This window comes from Pyrus communis, chromosome 3 (assembly GCF_963583255.1).
Source record: "Pyrus communis chromosome 3, drPyrComm1.1, whole genome shotgun sequence".
NCBI classification, from domain to species: domain Eukaryota; kingdom Viridiplantae; phylum Streptophyta; class Magnoliopsida; order Rosales; family Rosaceae; genus Pyrus; species Pyrus communis.
Genome location: NC_084805.1, coordinates 6,550,554 through 6,558,445, shown reverse-complemented (window position 1 = coordinate 6,558,445; position 7,892 = coordinate 6,550,554). Strand labels below are relative to the sequence as shown.

Sequence of the window (7,892 nt, the reverse complement as noted above, 5' to 3'; positions counted from 1 at the left end):
ACAATTGTTTGATCCTTAACCCTTAATGTTAATGTTCCCGCTTCAACATCAATAAGCGTCCGAGCTGTTGCCATGAATGGGCGACCCAAAATGATGGGTGTTGTCAAATCCTCATCCATGTCGAACACCATAAAATCAGCTGTTAAAAATAAATTGTCAACCTTAACAATAACATCTTCAATAACTCCTCTAGGATAGGTAATGGAACGGTCAGCCAATTGAATAATGCTGGAGGTTGGCTTCAACTTTCCTTCTTCTGCATGTTTAAAAACAGAATAAGGCATTAAATTTACACTATCACCTAAATCAATTAAAGCACTTTTAAAATCAGAATTGCCAATAGTACAAGAAATAGTAAAATTCCTTGGATCTTTCTTCTTTGGAGGCAATTTGTGCAGTAAAACTGCACTGCATTGTTTTGTTAGAACAATTTTTTCTGTTTCTATCAGCTTTTTCTTCTTAGTGCAAACATTTTTCAAAAGCATAGGAAGGAATCTTTTTAATGGCTTCTAACAATGGTAAATTAATTTGAACTTTAGCCAAGGTCTGTATGAAGTCATTTAACTGTTGATTCTTAGCCTTTGGTATTAAACATTCAGGATACGGTAATGGAGGGTCATAAACATGCTCAAAAACCTGTTTTGGAACAATTTCTGCACCGGTCATATTCTGTTTTGTTGTAGAATTGGCAGGTTCTACAGTTTCTTTAGAATTTTGCACTGCTAGCAGATTGTCTTCAGTGCAATTTTCATGATTGACATAACTTTTACCACACTGTAAAGTCCGTGTTGCACAACAATCCTCTGTGCCTCTTGGACTAGGCATTGTTTGACTAGGAAATTTTCCTTTTTTTCTGTCTGAAATCTGTGTAGCTAGCTGCCCAAATTGCTTTTCCAGATTTTGAATTGAAGCTTGAACATTCTGCATGTTTTGATCATTTTTATCCATATACTGCTCTGTAGATTGCATAAACATTTGGAGTGTATTCTCTAAACACCGTTTAGGCTACACAATTGGTTGTTGTACATGATTCTGTTGAAAATGCTGCTGTTGCTGATTTCCTCCCCACTTCATATTTGGGTGATCCCTTCAACATGGGTTGTAAAAATTAGAATATGGGTCATTTCTGGGTTTTTGAAAATTGTTAAATGCATTTACTTGTTTTGCCACATGTTCGAGAGAGACCTCCTTGTGTGGGTAGATATAGCACGCTGCAGATACTGCAAATTGTTGTACAACAACTTGCTGCACTGGTACTATTATTTTCTGCAAAAACATGTCAAATTTTGAGCCAAGATTTTCAAGTTTTTTCTCCATTTTTGCGATTTGAGTTGATACATGTGGAGTTGCAATTGACATATAAAAAACGTCTTGGGTCTAGTCTGCTGCCCATTGTTGCGTCTCTGTAGCCATTTTCTCAAATAACTGACATGATTGTTGGGCATTTTTATCCGAAAATGAACCTCCGGATGATGCATTGACATAACTCTTGGTAGTTGGATTTAGACCCCTGTATAATATTTGCATTCTTGTGTCCCTATTAATATCAGCATGTGGGCACTTTCTGAATAAATCTAAAAATCGCTCCCAAGCGTCATGGAATTCTTCATTAGGTTTTTGAACAAAAGGTAGAATTTTAGTTCTTATGTCAAGAGTCTTGGATGCTGGATAAAACTTGCTTAAGAATTTTTCGCTTAACTGTGCCCAGGAAGTGATGCTCCCAGATGGGAGTGTAAAAAGCCATGTTTTTGCCTTGTTCTTTAAAGTATAGGGAAAAAGACAAAGCTTAATAGACTCTGTAGAAAACCCTTTTACCAAAATATTCTTGCAACCCATCATAAATTCAGTAATACGCATGTTAGGGTTGTCATGAGCTAATCCATGAAAAGTAGGCAAAATTTCCAAAATGTGATGTCTAATCTCAAAAGTATCGCCTTCATCTTCTGGATGAACAATGCAACTCGGTAATTCATTGACACAGGCTACTAGTGTTTCTCTCAAAGGTTGCCCAACCTTGGGCATGGCGAAAGCCATTGTTTCTGTGCTGTCTAAAACGCCTAAAAACAGGTATTGCAAAAAAGTCTCGTTAAGGGAAGGATTGGATGCTAAAAACTATTCTCTACGTTGCTTTCGTAATGTCCTTTTAGGCTTTGAGTCAAATTGAACAAGCTGTGTAGGTTGTGATCTGGTGCTGACCATGCATTGTGAAAATTCTGTAGTCAAAACGAGAATAGTAAAATAATCTGAATTAAAATAATATTTTTTTTGACGAAAAATAAGAAACCAGGAAAAGTTTAAACAAAAATTTAACTAAAATAATCCCTGGTGATGGCGCCAATTTCTTGATAGCGATTTTACCGTCTATACAAATAGTGTCAAAATCACATGAAATACTTGCAAGAATACAAGGATGTTGTAGTATAGATGCTCATGCAAGGTCGTTCTCCTCAAGGACTATTTTGATAAATTATGCAAAAAAAATTCCTAATTAACTACTTAGAACTAAAAATTTAGAAAGGTGATGTTGAATTTGGGTTATATTAAAAACGAATTTTAATTAAAAACAAATAATAAATTTTCCCAAAACTAATATGATAAAGAAAAGAGTTTTAAATACCAATTTATAAAAGCACTAGGGTTCCACCATCACCTAGCAATGCTACGAATTTTTACCAATTACTTATGCTCTACACATGCGACTTTGAAGGTTAGGTTTTCCTAATTTATATTCAACTTGGAACCTCCAACATAGAACGTATATCTAACATGCAACCCGTCTGGACGTTCAGATCAAATATGAACATGAAAGACTCATTATGCTTTATGAAAACACTTTGAAAAACCATGCAACCCTTAAGACGTGGTGTTCATCTTAAGTGAAATTACAATTATTAACCACAAGAAGCCAGCATGAATTTTAGGGAACCTTCCGACCAAAATTGCATTGAATTACTTTTCTAAAGATCGTAATGGTGATCAATAATTCAAAGTATGCATACAATCAATCATAAACAATTAAATAAAAATTACATATTCATACTAAGGCTCAAGGTTTCGCCCTAGCAAAAGGAATTAGTTACGCATACTCATAATTAAAATCATAGAAAATATTATTAGAATGAAAACACTTTGAAGTAGAAAATCTTCAAGAACCCTAGCAATTTCTCTTTGTCTCCAAAGTTGATAAAAGAAAGCGTGGAGCTAAAACTGAGAATAGCAAAGCAATATATCCTGTTATGCCATTTCACAATCCCAAAAACCCCGGTCTTTTACTCCAACTAGGAAACTAAATAATAATAAAATAACTTAGAAAATAAAGTCCTAATTAAACTAGGAGAATCTGCACAGAAACTGTCCAGCCACGTTTTAGCCTCAAATATCCTCCAAATCCAGACCATAATAACTTGTTTTGAAGATCGAGACGTTCTAAACACATCTCCAGAAGGCCACAAACTCATCCGAGGTCATCTTGGGCTCCAAAAATGCAATTCAAGCCCAAAACGTCACTATTCCAGCACCGCGCACTGCTTCTTTATTCTATCACCAGAAAATAACCGTTTGGTGGAAAAATCTAATATTTGATACGATCAAGCCAAGTGACCCACAAACGTCCTCCAACTAGAATTACTCCAAAATTCATCCATTTGACCATGTTTTGCTGCAGAGAAGTCGAAAGTCCTATATTGAAAATACAATTCAAAGTATCAAAATTTTCCAAAATAATAACCAAAATATAATAAAAATAGGGTTAAATATATAATATAAAATCTACTCATCAGCAAGGAAAAGTCAAAGCATTAAAGATAAGGATTAATTACCCAAATTCTATCTTTAGTACATTCCCAATTGAATATTGACTCCATTCAAGTAAATAATCCCTATTAAAATCAATTAGGGATATTTACACCATTATCTCAAGATATTATTTCCTATTTAATATGTTGAGAATATTCTCTCCATACACTTTGGCCAGTAGGATGCCACCATGTGTAGGGTAAAAATCCCACACCATGGCCAACCCTCTCCCTTATATATATCTCCAATTCTACCAAATTTCGGAAAGTTTTTGCTACCCCTAAAAGCCCTAAACACATACTTTTTTCAGAGAAACTAACTTAGGCATCAGAGATCCATTGGCCTAACACTAGTAAAAAAAAAACCATTTGTGTGACAAAACTTTGTGTGAGGAATAGCAATTTGTCATGCAAAAGCAGTTAGCTACTGAACATATTAATCTATCGCTCAAGTTCATCGAATAAAATTTAATGGGCCAAAATATTTGTGCGATGCATAATTTTGTCACGCAAGCGATGAAAAACGCACTTTGTCATGCAAAGGTTTGCAGAAAAACACGCGGAAACGTGCATATTAGCGCCAAAAAACATCTACGGTGTGCATGACATTGCATGACGAACACTTGTCATGCAAATGTTCCAACATTTACTAGACTATTAGTTTGTTTAGTCAGAGTATTGATCGTCATGCAAAAAGCCAAATTTCTGATAAATTGTCAGTTTCGCTTTTCCTCTTCACAATTCAAAGCAAAAACTCCTTACTATTTCCAAATTATTATTCCAATTTTTGTTTGCATTTATGAATGCGATGGCCGAGTTTTGGAAAGGTAATATGTACTAAATTTTGTTTGTAGTATAAGTTAATTAAATATTTAGTTTGAATATTATAAGTGTATATTTTGTTGGTATACGAGAAAAAGAAGAGAGACGTGCCACGCGTGCGATACACTTATGGTTAGAGCCGCTACCGAATCACTTATGCAGAATTAATAGGATAGAAGTCAGATATGGTCAACAGGTTTAGGATCGACGTTGGGGTATTGGTGCGTGACATATGCGGTGTGGATTGTGAGTCTTGGAGAGACGTTCGCTAGGCGATAAAGACGGTCATGATCAATGAGTTAGAAGCACGTGTTAATTTTTAATTAGTCAAATAATAATTTAGTTCGTCATATAAAATATATTAGTGAGATTTATAATCTATTAATTTTGCATATTAGCTTGATCGGGACATTGACAAAAGTGACACAAATCTAATAAAGTGCATCAACATCATGTTCAAGTATCATTCCTGGGAGTTGAAGTTTGATGTTGAACGTGAGGCAGAGCTGTAGTGAGTACCTGAACCACCAACAGAAGATTAGAATAGTTTATTTTTTATTTTTTATTTTTATTTTTATTTTACAATGTTTATGGTTTATTAAATAATGACATTTAATTTCTATTTGGAATAATAAATTTATGTACACTGTATTTATTTTTTTTCGTCTCGAGAATAGATTTTCAATATACTAATATTGACCGGTCGTCGAACTTTGGGTTAACTAACTTAGATGGTTAGTTTACACCAAAATTTGATGACATTGGTATTTTGAGAAAATGTTTTCGAGATGAAATAAAATAAATATGTACATATTGTCATGCAAACCTTTAAGGGACTACAGTTTCATTACTCAGACCTTTGTGGACGACACATTCATTGTGCAAAAAGACTATGAAATGGTTGGTGAGCGTTAAAGTCGTTGTATTTACTGCATATTTACGTCTTCCATTGCGCGACAAAGCTGCATCGTGTAAAACAAAGCTAAAATGGTTGGTGGGCGTTGAAGTTGTCGTATTTACTGTGTATTTATTTTGTACTTTGCATAACGAAGGTGTCGTCGTGCAACTCTTCTAGTCCTGATTTGGCACACAAAGTGTTGAGTGTTCTTTATAAGCACAGTTTATTTTGCAGTTTTCTTCACATTATTTTCCTCTACAACCCTAATCTTTCACAAATTTTGTTATCACAAAGGTTTTGCGAGATGACCGATAATAAGAAAACTAGGAGAGCGGCGGTCCGGGCTCGAATGGAGGAAAGCCATCGTCCGTAAATCATCCTAGATGAGATGAACGTGTGGTGTACGACAAGATATGCAGAGTTTGCGCATTCGGTTGGGGCAGCACTGCGGACCAACTCTTCTACTACGGAGTGGATGTCTTGGAAATATGTGCCCAAGGACCTAAAGAAGTCTTTGATGGATAAATTATTAGTAAGTGTGAATAAGTAAAATATAATTAATTTTGTTAAATAGTTTATTATAAAGATTATGTTGTAATTATTTAAATGTGTAATATTGTAACTATACTCTTGATGTTACGAACCAAGAGTTGATGAACTTAGTCGATTAGACGTTGAAGAGGGGTTACCAACAGTGGTTTTCTAATGTGCATCGAGATGCAGCAATTAAGGGAAATGTTGAAGACCAGTAGAGCAGTAGTTTATTAAGAGTTGTGGACCGATACTTGTTTTTAAATTTATGTATTTGAGGACGATGTTTATAATTTTTCATTTAAATTATGTATTTGGATTAAATTTGCATTGCATTAATGTTTTGTTGTTTAATTTATTTACTTGGTTAATTTAATTAATTTAAGTTTCAATTATGAGAATCAATATTATGTTTAAGTATTTGTTTGTAATTATGAAGTTACGTAAACATAGACAATATAGATCTATGTTTATGTAAACTTCATAATTATAATCAATTACTTAATCTTTCGTTGCTAAAACTTTTGTGTGACGATATATTAGTCGCATTAAATTTTTGCGACGAAGTATTATTTTGTCTTGCAAAGATTCTTGCACGATGAATGCTTCCTAGTGTAAAGGGAGAAAAACACAGTTACTTTTGGTGCCAAATTTCGAGCTTGTAGGTTTTGCGCGACGACTATTTTGTTGTGCAAAGTCTTCATGTTTAAGGTCATATTCCTCAAGTGCAGAGGTAGAAACTGCAAATTTTGCAGTTGCTGCCTCTGCCATCCTTCCTCCTTGCACACTGTAGTGCTGCCTCTTTCGTCCACTCTCAAATACCTCATCTTCTCAAATTCCCTTGATTTCAATCTCTATCATCTCTACGTGAATCAAACTATCATGCTGTATTCAATAAGCGTTTTCATTTTGTATTTCAAAATTTTGTTGTGAATTCAAACCATCGCCATTAAATGTGTTATGTATAGGGTTGGTGTCTACAATTATTGCTTTGTGAATGACGAAATTAGAGGTATATTAATTTTTTTTAATTAGGAGTTATTTGCATTAGGTAATTTGTTTGTTAATTAGAATTGTTAATGAGGTTTGTTAATTAGGTTTGTTAAATAGGTTGTTAATTTGTTTGTTAATTAAAGGTGTATTGTTCGTATTTGGTTTTTGGATGAAAACCAAATGTGTATGACAAGTACAAAATTGTTTTGTGTTGTACGTTAATAGTAATTAACTTCGCATGTGTAGTTTCAATAAAAGCTTAGTCTCTCGTTCGAGGATTAGTAGATTTCGTGCATGGAAGCGAAAACATGACGCTACGGTCTAATTGATTCTTGAATTGTCCCACTATTTGGACAATTTGGGAATGCATAATTATGGGGTGTAGTTTTCGGTTCAAAGATTAGGTTTCGATCGTGGGAATTTTGGTCACATCTCTTTACGTTCTTTGAGTGCTGGATAGGTATTTTGATATCTACGTCGGGCACTTGAAGAACTGTAGGAAGATATTGCTAGAATTTTCCCACATTAAGATTAAGATCCGATGAAGCCGTAAACTTTGTCACATAACTATGCACTCCCAAATAGGATTAGAGCCCTAACTAGAGGCATAATGTGACAATATCTCATTGGAGTTGTGCAGTGATTGGAATTTTATTGTGCTTGCAAACATTATGGACAGACAGTGGATCCAGAATTTGAACAAATGTGCATCCGATGACTTGGATGGAATAAATGAGTTTATTGAGTTCGCATCCAGACACAACCCAAGGGCAACTAAAATCCGATGTCTGTGTAGGAGGTGTAACACCTTAAGGGAGACTCTTGAAGATATTCTATTTCACTTAGTAAGAAAT

General features: G+C 34.5%; 1 non-coding gene across 1 annotated transcript; it reads left to right on the top strand.

Moving 5' to 3' along the window:
* The first annotated feature begins 1,543 nt into the window (after positions 1-1,543).
* On the top strand, positions 1,544-1,649 carry LOC137730382 (small nucleolar RNA R71). The gene has a single exon (XR_011068142.1). It is a non-coding gene; the product is annotated as a small nucleolar RNA R71 (small nucleolar RNA).
* Positions 1,650-7,892: the final 6,243 nt, after the last annotated feature.